The following is a 14,720-nucleotide window of genomic DNA, read 5'->3' as shown; positions in this document are numbered from 1 at the left end:
CTGATGCTAACCCTAACCCTAACGCTGACACTATCCTAGGGCTGATGCTAACCCTAACCCTAACACTATCCTAGGGCTGATGCTAACCCTAACACTAACACTATCCTAGGGCTGATGCTAACCCTAACCCTAACCCTAACACTCTCCAAGGGCTGCTGCTAACCCTAACCCTAACCCTAACACTATCCTTGGCCTGATGCTAACCCTAACCCTGACCCTAACACTATCCTAGGGCTGATGCTAACCCTAACCCTAACACTATCCTTGGGCTGATGCTAACCCTAACCCTAACCCTAACAATATCCTTGGGCTGATGCTAACCCTAACCCTAACACTATCCTTGGCCTGATGCTAACCCTAACCCTGACCCTAACACTATCCTAGGACTGATGCTAACCCTAACCCTAACACTATCCTTGGGCTGATGCTAACCCTAACCCTAACCCTAACAATATCCTAGGGCAGATGCTAACCCTAACGCTAACCCTAACACTATCCTTGAACTGATGCTAACCCTAACCCTAACACTATCATAGGCCTGATGATAACCCTAACCCTAACCCTAACACTATCCTAGGCCTGATGATAACCCTAACCCTAACCCTGACACTATCCTAGGGCTGATGCTAACCCTAACCATAACACTATCCTAGGGCTGATGCTAACCCTAACCCTAACCCTAACACTATCCTAGGCCTGATGCTAACCCTATCCCTAACACTAACACTCTCCTAGGGCTGAGGCTAACCCTAACCCTAACACTCTCCTAGGGCTGATGCTAACCCTAACCCTAACCCAAACACTATCCTAGGGTTGATGCTAACCGTAACCCTAACACTATCCTAGGGTTGATGCTAACCCTAACCATAAACCTAACACTATCCTTGGGCTGATGCTAACCCTAACCCTAACACTATCCTAGGGCTGATGCTAACCCTAACCCTAACACTATCCTTGGGCTGATGCTAACCCTAACCCTAACCCTAACACTATCCTAGGGCTGATGATAACCCTAACCCTAACACTATCCTTGGGCTGATGCTAACCCTAACCCTAAGCCTAACATTATCCTAGGTCAGTTGCTAACCCTAACGCTAACCTTAACACTATCCTTGAACTGATGCTAACCCTAACCCTAACCCTAACACTATCCTAGCCCTGATGATAACCCTAACCCTAACCCTAACACTATCCTAGGGTTTATGTTAACCCTAACCCTCACACTATCCTAGGGCTGATGCTAACCCTAACCCTAACCCTAACACTATCCTAGGGCGGATGCTAACCCTAACCCTAACCCTAACACTATCCTAGGGCTGATGCTAACCCTAACACTAACACTATCCTAGGGCTGATGCTAACCCTAACCCTAACCCTAACATTATCCTAGGGCTGATGCTAACCCTAACCCTAACTCTAACACTATCTTAGGGCTTAGGCTAACCCTAACCCTAACACTATCCTAGGGCTGATGCTAACCCTAACCCTAACCCTAACAGTATCCTAGGGCTGATGCTAACCCTAACCCTAACACTATCCTAGGGCTGATGCTAACCCTAACCCTAACCCTAACACTATCCTAGCGCTGATGCTAACCCTAACCCTAACACTATCCTAGGGCTGATGCTAACCCTAACCCTAACCCTAACACTATCCTAGGGCTGATGCTAACCCTAACCCTAACACTATCCTAGGCCTGATGATAACCCTAACCCTAACCCTAACACTATCCTAGGGCTGATGCTAACCCTAACGCTAACCCTAACATTATCCCAGGGCTGATGCTAACCCTAACCCTAACACTATCCTAGGGCTGATGCTAACCCTAACCCTAACCCTAACACTATCCTAGGGCGGATGCTAACCCAACCCTAACCCTCACCCTAACACTATCCTAGAGCTGATGCTAACCCTAAACCTAACCGTGACGCTAACCCTAATATTATCCTAGGGCTGATGCTAACCCTAACCCTAACCCTAACACTATCCTAGGGCTGATGCTAACCCTAACACTAACACTATCCTAGGGCTGATGCTAACCCTAAACCTACCCATAACACTATCCTAGGGCTGATGCTAACCCTAACCCTAACGCTAACACTATCCGAGGGCTTAGGCTAACCCTAACCCTAACACTATCCTACGGCTGATGCTAACCCTAACCCTAACCCTAACACTATCCTAGGGCGGATGCTAACCCAACCCTAACCCTAACACTAACACTATCCTAGAGCTGATGCTAACCCTAAACCTAACCGTGACGCTAACCCTAATATTATCCTAGGGCTGATGCTAACCCTAACCCTAACCCTAACACTATCCTAGGGCTGATGCTAACCCTAACATTAACACTATCCTAGGGCTGATGCTAACCCTAACCCTACCCCTAACACTATCCTAGAGCTGATGCTAACCCTAACCCTAACGCTAACACTATCCTAGGGCTGAGGCTAACCCTAACCCTAACACTATCCTACGGCTGATGCTAACCCTAACCCTAACCCTAACACTATCCTAAGTCTGATGGTAACCCTAACACTAACACTATCCTAAGCCTGGTGCTAAACCTAACTCTAACCCTAACACTATCCTAGGGCTGATGCTAACCCTAACCCTAATAATATCCTAGGGCTGATGCTAACAGTAACCCTAACCCTAACACTATCCTAGGGCTGATGCTAACCCTAACCCTAACCCTAACACTATCCTAGGGCTGATGATAACCCTAACCCTAACACTATCATAGGCCTGATGATAACCCTAACCCTAACCCTAACACTATCCTAGGGCTGATGCTAACCCTAACCCTAACACTATCCTAGGCCTGATGCTAACCCTAACCCTAACGCTAACACTATCCTAGGGCTGATGCTAACCCTAACCCTAACACTATCCTTGGGCTCATGCTAACCCTAACCCTAACCCTAACACTATCCTAGCGCTGATGCTAACCCTTACACTAACCCAAACACTATCCTAGGGTTGATGCTAACCCTAACCCTAACACTATCCTAGGGCTGATGCTAACCATAACCCTAACCCTAACACTATCCTTGGGCTGATGCTAACCCTAACCCTAACACTATCCTGTGCCTGATGCTAACCCTAACCCTAACCCTAACACTATCCTAGGGCTGATGCTAACCCTAACCCTAACACTATCCTTGGGCTGATGCTAACCCTAACCCTAACCCTAACAATATCCTAGGGCAGATGCTAACACTAACGCTAACCCTAACACTATCCTTGAACTGATGCTAACCCTAACCCTAACCCTAACACTATCCTAGGCCTGATGATAACCCTAACCCTAACCCTAACACTATCCTAGGCCTGATGATAACCCTAACCCTAACCCTGACACTATCCTAGGGCTGATGCTAACCCTAACCCTAACACTATCCTAGGGCTGATGCTAACCCTAACCCTAACCCTAACACTATCCTAGGCCTGATGCTAACCCTATCCCTAACCCTAACACTCTCCTAGGGCTGAGGCTAACCCTAACCCTAACACTATCCTAGGGCTGATGCTAACCCTAACCCTAACCCAAACACTATCCTAGGGTTGATGCTAACCCTAACCCTAACACTATCCTAGGGCTGATTCTAACCCTAACCCTAACCCTAATACTATCCTTGGGCTGATGCTAACCCTAACCCTAACACTATGCTGGGCCTGATGCTAACCCTAACCCTAACCCTAACACTATCCTAGGGCTGATGCTAACCCTAACCCTAACACTATCCTTGGGCTGATGCTAACCCTAACCCTAACCCTAACAATATCCTAGGGCAGATGCTAACCATAACCCTAACCCTAACACTATCCTTGGGCTGATGCTAACCCTAACCCTAACACTATCCTGGGCCTGATGCTAACCCTAACCCTAACCCTAACACTATCCTTGGGCTGATGCTAACACTAACCCTAACACTATCCTTGGGCTGATGCTAACCCTAACCCTAAACCTAACATTATCCTAGGGCAGATGCTAAACCTAACGCTAACCCTAACACTATCCTTGAACTGATGCTAACCCTAACCCTAACCCTAACACTATCCTAGCCCTGATGATAACCCTAACCCTAACCCTAACACTATCCTAGGGTTTATGTTAACCCTAACCGTAACACTATCCTAGGGCTGATGCTAACCCTAACCCTAACCCTAACACTATCCTAGGGCGGATGCTAACCCTAACCCTAACCCTAACACTATCCTAGGGCTGATGCTAACCCTAACAATAACACTATCCTAGGGCTGATGCTAACCCTAACCCTAACCCTAACATTATGCTAAGGCTGATGCTAACCCTAACCCTAACTCTAACACTATCTTAGGGCTTAGGCTAACCCTAACCCTAACAATATCCTAGGGCTGATGCTAACCCTAACCCTAACCCTAACACTATCCTAGGGCTGATGCTAACCCTAATCCTAACACTATCCTAGGGCTGATGCTAACCCTAACCCTAACCCTAACACTCTCCAAGGGCTGATGCTAACCCTAACCCTAACACTAACACTATCCTAGGGCTGACGCTAACCCTAACCCTAACTTTAACACTATCTTAGGGCTGAGGCTAACCCTAACCCTAACACTATCCTATGGCTGATGATAACCCTTACCCTAACCCTAACACTATCCTAGGGCTGATGCTAACCCTAACCCTAACACTATCCTAGGCCTGATGCTAACCCTAACCCTAACGCTAACACTATCCTAGGGCTGATGCTAACCCTAACCCTAACACTATCCTAGGCCTGATGATAACCCTAACCCTAACCCTAACACTATCCTAGGGTTTATGTTAACCCTAACCCTAACACTATCCTAGGGCTGATGCTAACCCTAACCCTACCACTATCCTGGGCCTGATGCTAACCCTAACCCTAACACTAACACTGTCCTAAGGCTGATGCTAACCCTAACCCTAACACTATCCTAGGGCTGATGCTAACCCTAACCCTAACCCTAACACTATCCTAGGGCTGATGATAACCCTAACCCTAACACTATCCTAGGGCTGATGCTAACCCTAACCCTAACGCTGACACTATCCTAGGGCTGATGCTAACCCTAACCCTAACACTATCCTAGGGCTGATGCTAACCCTAACATTAACACTATCCTAGGGCTGATGCTAACCCTAACCCTAACCCTAACACTCTCCAAGGGCTGCTGCTAACCCTAACCCTAACCCTAACACTATCCTTGGCCTCATGCTAACCCTAACCCTGACCCTAACACTATCCTAGGGCTGATGCTAACCCTAACCCTAACACTATCATAGGCCTGATGATAACCCTAACCCTAACCCTAACACTATCCTAGGCCTGATGATAACCCTAACCCTAACCCTGACACTATCCTAGGGCTGATGCTAACCCTAACCATAACACTATCCTAGGACTGATGCTAACCCTAACCCTAACCCTAACACTATCCTAGGCCTGATGCTAACCCTATCCCTAACCCTAACACTCTCCTAGGGCTGAGGCTAACCCTAACCCTAACACTATCCTAGGGCTGATGCTAACCCTAACCCTAACCCAAACACTATCCTAGGGTTGATGCTAACCGTAACCCTAACACTATCCTAGGGTTGATGCTAACCCTAACCATAAACCTAACACTATCCTAGGGCTGATGCTAACCCTAACCCTAACACTATCCTTGGGCTGATGCTAACCCTAACCCTAACCCTAACACTATCCTAGGGCTGATGATAACCCTAACCCTAACACTATCCTTGGGCTGATGCTAACCCTAACCCTAAGCCTAACATTATCCTAGGTCAGTTGCTAACCCTAACGCTAACCTTAACACTATCCTTGAACTGATGCTAACTCTAACCCTAACCCTAACACTATCCTAGCCCTGATGATAACCCTAACCCTAACCCTAACACTATCCTAGGGTTTATGTTAACCCTAACCCTCACACTATCCTAGGGCTGATGCTAACCCTAACACTAACCCTAACACTATCCTAGGGCGGATGCTAACCCTAACCCTAACTCTAACACTATCTTAGGGCTGATGCTAACCCTAACACTAACACTATCCTAGGGCTGATGCTAACCCTAACCCTAACCCTAACACTATCCTAGGGCTGATGCTAACCCTAACCCTAACACTATCCTAGGGCTGATGCTAACCCTAAAACTAACCCTAACACTATCCTAGGGCTGATGCTAACCCTAACCCTAACACTATCCTAGGGCTGATGCTAACCCTAACCCTAACCCTAACACTATCCTAGGGCTGATGCTAACCCTAACCCTAACACTATCCTAGGCCTGATGATAACCCTAACCCTAACCCTAACACTATCCTAGGGATGATGCTAACCCTAACGCTAACCCTAACATTATCCCAGGGCTGATGCTAACCCTAACCCTAACACTATCCTAGGGCTGATGCTAACCCTAACCCTAACCCTAACACTATCCTAGGGCGGATGCTAACCCAACCCTAACCCTCACCGTAACACTATCCTAGAGCTGATGCTAACCCTAAACCTAACCGTGACGCTAACCCTAATATTATCCTAGGGCTGATGCTAACCCTAACCCTAACCCTAACACTATCCTAGGGCTGATGCTAACCCTAACCCTAACACTATCCTACGGCTGATGCTAACCCTAACCCTAACCCTAACACTATCCTAGGGCGGATGCTAACCCAACCCTAACCCTAACCCTAACACTATCCTAGAGCTGACGCTAACCCTAAACCTAACCGTGACGCTAACCCTAATATTATCCTAGGGTTGATGCTAACCCTAACCCTAACCCTAACACTATCCTAGGACTGATGCTAACCCTAACCCTACCCCTAACACTATCCTAGAGCTGATGCTAACCCTAACCCTAACGCTAACACTATCCTAGGGCTGAGGCTAACCCTAACCCTAACACTATCCTACGGCTGATGCTAACCCTAACCCTAACCCTAACACTATCCTAAGTCTGATGGTAAGCCTAACACTAACACTATCCTAAGCCTGGTGCTAAACCTAACTCTAACCCTAACACTATCCTAGGGCTGATGCTAACCCTAACCCTAATAATATCCTAGGGCTGATGCTAACAGTAACCCTAACCCTAACACTATCCTATTGCTGATGCTAACCCTAACCCTAACCCTAACACTATCCTAGGGCTGATGATAACCCTAACCCTAACACTATCATAGGCCTGATGATAACCCTAACCCTAACCCTAACACTATCCTAGGGCTGATGCTAACCCTAACCCTAACACTATCCTAGGCCTGATGCTAACCCTAACCCTAACACTATCCTTGGGCTGATGCTAACCCTAACCCTAACCCTAACAATATCCTAGGGCAGATGCTAACCCTAACGCTAACCCTAACACTATCCTTGAACTGATGCTAACCCTAACCCTAACACTATCATAGGCCTGATGATAACCCTAACCCTAACCCTAACACTATCCTAGGCCTGATGATAACCCTAACCCTAACCCTGACACTATCCTAGGGCTGATGCTAACCCTAACCATAACACTATCCTAGGGCTGATGCTAACCCTAACCCTAACCCTAACACTATCCTAGTCCTGATGCTAACCCTATCCCTAACCCTAACACTCTCCTAGGGCTGAGGCTAACCCTATCCCTAACACTATCCTAGGGCTGATGCTAACCCTAACCCTAACCCAAACACTATCCTAGGGTTGATGCTAACCGTAACCCTAACACTATCCTAGGGTTGATGCTAACCCTAACCATAAACCTAACACTATCCTTGGGCTGATGCTAACCCTAACCCTAACACTATCCTAGGGCTGATGCTAACCCTAACCCTAACACTATCCTTGGGCTGATGCTAACCCTAACCCTAACCCTAACAATATCCTTGGGCTGATGCTAACCCTAACCCTAACACTATCCTTGGCCTGATGCTAACCCTAACCCTGACCCTAACACTATCCTAGGACTGATGCTAACCCTAACCCTAACACTATCCTTGGGCTGATGCTAACCCTAACCCTAACCCTAACAATATCCTAGGGCAGATGCTAACCCTAACGCTAACCCTAACACTATCCTTGAACTGATGCTAACCCTAACCCTAACACTATCATAGGCCTGATGATAACCCTAACCCTAACCCTAACACTATCCTAGGCCTGATGATAACCCTAACCCTAACCCTGACACTATCCTAGGGCTGATGCTAACCCTAACCATAACACTATCCTAGGGCTGATGCTAACCCTAACCCTAACCCTAACACTATCCTAGGCCTGATGCTAACCCTATCCCTAACCCTAACACTCTCCTAGGGCTGAGGCTAACCCTATCCCTAACACTATCCTAGGGCTGATGCTAACCCTAACCCTAACCCAAACACTATCCTTGGGCTGATGCTAACCCTAACCCTAACACTATCCTAGGGCTGATGCTAACCCTAACCCTAACACTATCCTTGGGCTGATGCTAACCCTAACCCTAACCCTAACACTATCCTAGGGCTGATGATAACCCTAACCCTAACACTATCCTTGGGCTGATGCTAACCCTAACCCTAAGCCTAACATTATCCTAGGTCAGTTGCTAACCCTAACGCTAACCTTAACACTATCCTTGAACTGATGCTAACTCTAACCCTAACCCTAACACTATCCTAGCCCTGATGATAACCCTAACCCTAACCCTAACACTATCCTAGGGTTTATGTTAACCCTAACCCTCACACTATCCTAGGGCTGATGCTAACCCTAACACTAACCCTAACACTATCCTAGGGCGGATGCTAACCCTAACCCTAACGCTAACACTATCTTAGGGCTGATGCTAACCCTAACACTAACACTATCCTAGGGCTGATGCTAACCCTAACCCTAACCCTAACACTATCCTAGGGCTGATGCTAACCCTAACCCTAACACTATCCTAGGGCTGATGCTAACCCTAACCCTAACCCTAACACTATCCTAGGGCTGATGCTAACCCTAACCCTAACACTATCCTAGGGCTGATGCTAACCCTAACCCTAACCCTAACACTATCCTAGGGCTGATGCTAACCCTAACCCTAACACTATCCTAGGCCTGATGATAACCCTAACCCTAACCCTAACACTATCCTAGGGCTGATGCTAACCCTAACGCTAACCCTAACATTATCCCAGGGCTGATGCTAACCCTAACCCTAACACTATCCTAGGGCTGATGCTAACCCTAACCCTAACCCTAACACTATCCTAGGGCGGATGCTAACCCAACCCTAACCCTCACCCTAACACTATCCTAGAGCTGATGCTAACCCTAAACCTAACCGTGACACTAACCCTAATATTATCCTAGGGCTGATGCTAACCCTAACCCTAACCCTAACACTATCCTAGGGCTGATGCTAACCCTAACACTAACACTATCCTAGGGCTGATGCTAACCCTAAACCTACCCATAACACTATCCTAGGGCTGATGCTAACCCTAACCCTAACGCTAACACTATCCTAGGGCTGAGGCTAACCCTAACCCTAACACTATCCTACGGCTGATGCTAACCCTAACCCTAACCCTAACACTATCCTAGGGCGGATGCTAACCCAACCCTAACCCTAACCCTAACACTATCCTAGAGCTGATGCTAACCCTAAACCTAACCGTGACGCTAACCCTAATATTATCCTAGGGTTGATGCTAACCCTAACCCTAACCCTAACACTATCCTAGGGCTGATGCTAACCCTAACCCTACCCCTAACACTATCCTAGAGCTGATGCTAACCCTAACCCTAACGCTAACACTATCCTAGGGCTGAGGCTAACCCTAACCCTAACACTATCCTACGGCTGATGCTAACCCTAACCCTAACCCTAACACTATCCTAAGTCTGATGGTAACCCTAACACTAACACTATCCTAAGCCTGGTGCTAAACCTAACTCTAACCCTAACACTATCCTAGGGCTGATGCTAACCCTAACCCTAATAATATCCTAGGGCTGATGCTAACAGTAACCCTAACCCTAACACTATCCTAGGGCTGATGCTAACCCTAACCCTAACCCTAACACTATCCTAGGGCTGATGATAACCCTAACCCTAACACTATCATAGGCCTGATGATAACCCTAACCCTAACCCTAACACTATCCTAGGGCTGATGCTAACCCTAACCCTAACACTATCCTAGGCCTGATGCTAACCCTAACCCTAACGCTAACACTATCCTAGGGCTGATGCTAACCCTAACCCTAACACTATCCTTGAGCTCATGCTAACCCTAACCCTAACCCTAACACTATCCTAGGGCTGATGCTAACCCTAACCTTAACACTATCCCAGGCCTGATGATAACCCTAACCCTAACCATAACACTATCCTAGGGCTGATGCTAACCCTAACCCTAACACTATCCTAGGGCTGATGCTAACCCTAACCCTAACCCTAACACTATCCTAGGGCTGATGCTAACCCTAACGCTAACCCTAAAACTATCCTTGAACTGATGCTAACCCTAACCCTAACCCTAACACTATCCTAGGCCTGATGATAACCCTAACCCTAACCCTAACACTATCCTAGGGTTTATGTTAACCCTAACCCTAACACTATCCTAGGGCTGATGCTAACCCTAACCCTACCACTATCCTGGGCCTGATGCTAACCCTAACCCTAACACTAACACTGTCCTAGGGCTGATGCTAACCCTAACCCTAACACTATCCTAGGGCTGATGCTAACCCTAACCCTAACCCTAACACTATCCTAGGGCTGATGATAACCCTAACCCTAACACTATCCTAGGGCTGATGCTAACCCTAAACCTAACCCTGACACTATCCTAGGGCTGATGCTAACCCTAACCCTAACACTATCCTAGGGCTGATGCTAACCCTAACACTAACACTATCCTAGGGCTGATGCTAACCCTAACCCTAACCCTAACACTCTCCAAGGGCTGCTGCTAACCCTAACCCTAACCCTAACACTATCCTAGGGCTGATGCTAACCCTAACCCTAACTCTAACACTATCTTAGGGCTGAGGCTAACCCTAACCCTAACACTATCCTAGAGCTGATGATAACCCTAACCCTAACCCTAACACTATCCTAGGGCTGATGCTAACCCTAACCCTAACACTATCCTAGGCCTGATGCTAACCCTAAGCCTAACCCTAACACTATCCTAGGGCTGATGCTAACCCTAACCCTAACACTATCCTAGGGCTGATGCTAACCCTAAACTTAACCCTAACACTATTATAGGGCTGATGCTAACCCTAACCCTAACACTATCCTAGGCCTGATGATAACGCGAACCCTAACACTAACACTATCCTAGGGCTGATGCTAACCCTAACCCTAACACTATCATAGGGCTGATGCTAACCCTAACCCTAACCCTAACACTATCCTCTGTCTGATGCTAACCGAAGAACTCACACTATACTAGGCCTGATGATAACCATAACCCTAACCTTAACACTATCCTAGGGCTGATGCTAACCCTAACCCTAACCCTAACACTATCCTAGAGCTGATGCTAACCCTATCCCTAACACTATCCTAGGCCTGATGATAACCCTAACCCTAACCCTGACACTATCCTAGGGCTGATGCTAACCCTAACCCTGACAGTATCCTAGGGCTGATGCTAACCCTAACCCTAACACTATCCTAGGGCTGATGCTAACCCTAACCCTAACCCTAACACTATCCTAGGCCTGATGCTAACCCTATCCCTAACCCTAACACTCTCCTAGGGCTGAGGCTAACCCTAACCCTAACACTATCCTAGCGCTGATGCTAACCCTTACCCTAACCCAAACACTATCCTAGGGTTGATGCTAACCCTAACCCTAACACTATCCTAGGGCTGAAGCTAACCATAACCCTAACCCTAACACTATCCTTGGGCTGATGCTAACCCTAACCCTAACACTATCCTGTGCCTGATGCTAACCCTAACCCTAACCCTAACACTATCCCAGGGCTGATGCTAACCCTAACCCTAACACTATCCTTGGGCTGATGCTAACCCTAACCCTAACCCTAACAATATCCTAGGGCAGATGCTAACACTAACGCTAACCCTAACACTATCCTTGAACTGATGCTAACCCTAACCCTAACCCTAACACTATCCTAGGCCTGATGATAACCCTAACCCTAACCCTAACACTATCCTAGGCCTGATGATAACCCTAACCCTAACCCTGACACTATCCTAGGGCTGATGCTAACCCTAACCCTAACACTATCCTAGGGCTGATGCTAACCCTAACCCTAACCCTAACACTATCCTAGGCCTGATGCTAACCCTATCCCTAACCCTAACACTCTCCTAGGGGTGAGGCTAACCCTAACCCTAACACTATCCTAGGGCTGATGCTAACCCTAACCCTAACCCAAACACTATCCTAGGGTTGATGCTAACCCTAACCCTAACACTATCCTAGGGCTGATTCTAACCCTAACCCTAACCCTAATACTATCCTTGGGCTGATGCAAACCCTAACCCTAACACTATCCTGGGCCTGATGCTAACCCTAACCCTAACCCTAACACTATCCTAGGGCTGATGCTAACCCTAACCCTAACCCTAACAATATCCTAGGGCAGATGCTAACCATAACCCTAACCCTAACACTATCCTTGGGCTGATGCTAACCCTAACCCTAACACTATCCTGGGCCTGATGCTAACCCTAACCCTAACCCTAACACTATCCTAGGGCTGATGCTAACCCTAACCCTAACACTATCCTTGGGCTGATGCTAACCCTAACCCTAAACCTAACATTATCCTAGGGCAGATGCTAACCCTAACGCTAACCCTAACACTATCCTTGAACTGATGCTAACCCTAACCCTAACCCTAACACTATCCTAGCCCTGATGATAACCCTAACCCTAACCCTAACACTATCCTAGGGTTTATGTTAACCCTAACCGTAACACTATCCTAGGGCTGATGCTAACCCTAACCCTAACCCTAACACTATCCTAGGGCGGATGCTAACCCTAACCCTAACCCTAACACTATCCTAGGGCTGATGCTAACCCTAACAGTAACACTATCCTAGGGCTGATGCTAACCCTAACCCTAACCCTAACATTATGCTAAGGCTGATGCTAACCCTAACCCTAACTCTAACACTATCTTAGGGCTTAGGCTAACCCTAACCCTAACAATATCCTAGGGCTGATGCTAACCCTAACCCTAACCCTAACACTATCCTAGGGCTGATGCTAACCCTAATCCTAACACTATCCTAGGGCTGATGCTAACCCTAACCCTAACCCTAACACTCTCCAAGGGCTGATGCTAACCCTAACCCTAACCCTAACACTATCCTAGGGCTGATGCTAACCCTAACCCTAACTCTAACACTATCTTAGGGCTGAGGCTAACCCTAACCCTAACACTGTCCTACGGCTGATGATAACCCTTACCCTAACCCTAACACTATCCTAGGGCTGATGCTAACCCTAACCCTAACACTATCCTAGGCCTGATGCTAACCCTAACCCTAACCCTAACACTATCCTAGGGCTGACGCTAACCCTAACCCTAACACTATCCTAGGGCTGATGCTAACCCTAAACCTAACCTAACACTATCCTAGGGCTGATGCTAACCCTAACCCTAACACTATCCTAGGCCTGATGATAAAACTAACCCTAACCCTAACACTATCCTAGGGCTGATGCTAACCCTAACCCTAACACTAACCTAGGGCTGATGCTAACCCTAACCCTAACCCTAACACTAACCTAAGTCTGATGCTAACCCTAGACCTCACACTATGCTAGGCCTGATGATAACCATAACCCTAACCTTAACACTATCCTAGGGCTGATGCTAACCCTAACCCTAACCCTAACACTATCCTAGAGCTGATGCTAACCCTAACCCTAACACTATCCTAGGCCTGATGATAACCCTAACCCTAACCCTGACACTATCCTAGGGCTGATGCTAACCCTAACCCTAAAACTATCCTAGGGCTGATGCTAACCCTAACCCTAACCCTAACACTATCCTAGGACTGATGCTAACCCTATCCCTAACCCTAACACTCTCCTAGGGCTGAGGCTAACCCTAACCCTAACACTATCCTAGGGCTGAGCTAACCCTAACCCTAACCCAAACACTATCCTAGGGTTGATGCTAACCCTAAACCTAACACTATCCTAGGGCTGATGCTAACCCTAACCCTAACCCTAACACTATCCTTGGGCTTATGCTAACCCTAACCCTAACACTATCCTGGGCCTGATGCTAACCCTAACCCTGACCCTAACACTATCCTAGGGCTGATGCTAACCCTAACCCTAACACTATCCTTGGGCTGATGCTAACCCTAACCCTAACCCTAACAATATCCTAGGGCAGATGCTAACCCTAACGCTAACCCTAACACTATCCTTGAACTGATGCTAACCCTAACCCTAACCCTAACACTATCCTAGGCCTGATGATAACCCTAACCCTAACACTAACACTATCCTAGGCCTGATGATAACCCTCACCCTAACCCTGACACTATCCTAGGGCTGATGCTAACCCTAACCCTAACACTATCCTAGGGCTGATGCTAAACCTAACCCTAACCCTAACACTATCCTAGGCCTGATGCTAACCCTATCCCTAACCCTAACACTCTCCTAGGGCTGAGGCTAACCCTAACCCTAACACTATCCTAGGGCTGATGCTAACCCTAACCCTA

Source organism: Lemur catta, chromosome 10 (genome assembly GCF_020740605.2).
Source record: "Lemur catta isolate mLemCat1 chromosome 10, mLemCat1.pri, whole genome shotgun sequence".
NCBI classification, from domain to species: domain Eukaryota; kingdom Metazoa; phylum Chordata; class Mammalia; order Primates; family Lemuridae; genus Lemur; species Lemur catta.
The sequence above is the reverse complement of the archived record's forward strand: the minus strand, read 5'-3'. Positions refer to the sequence as shown.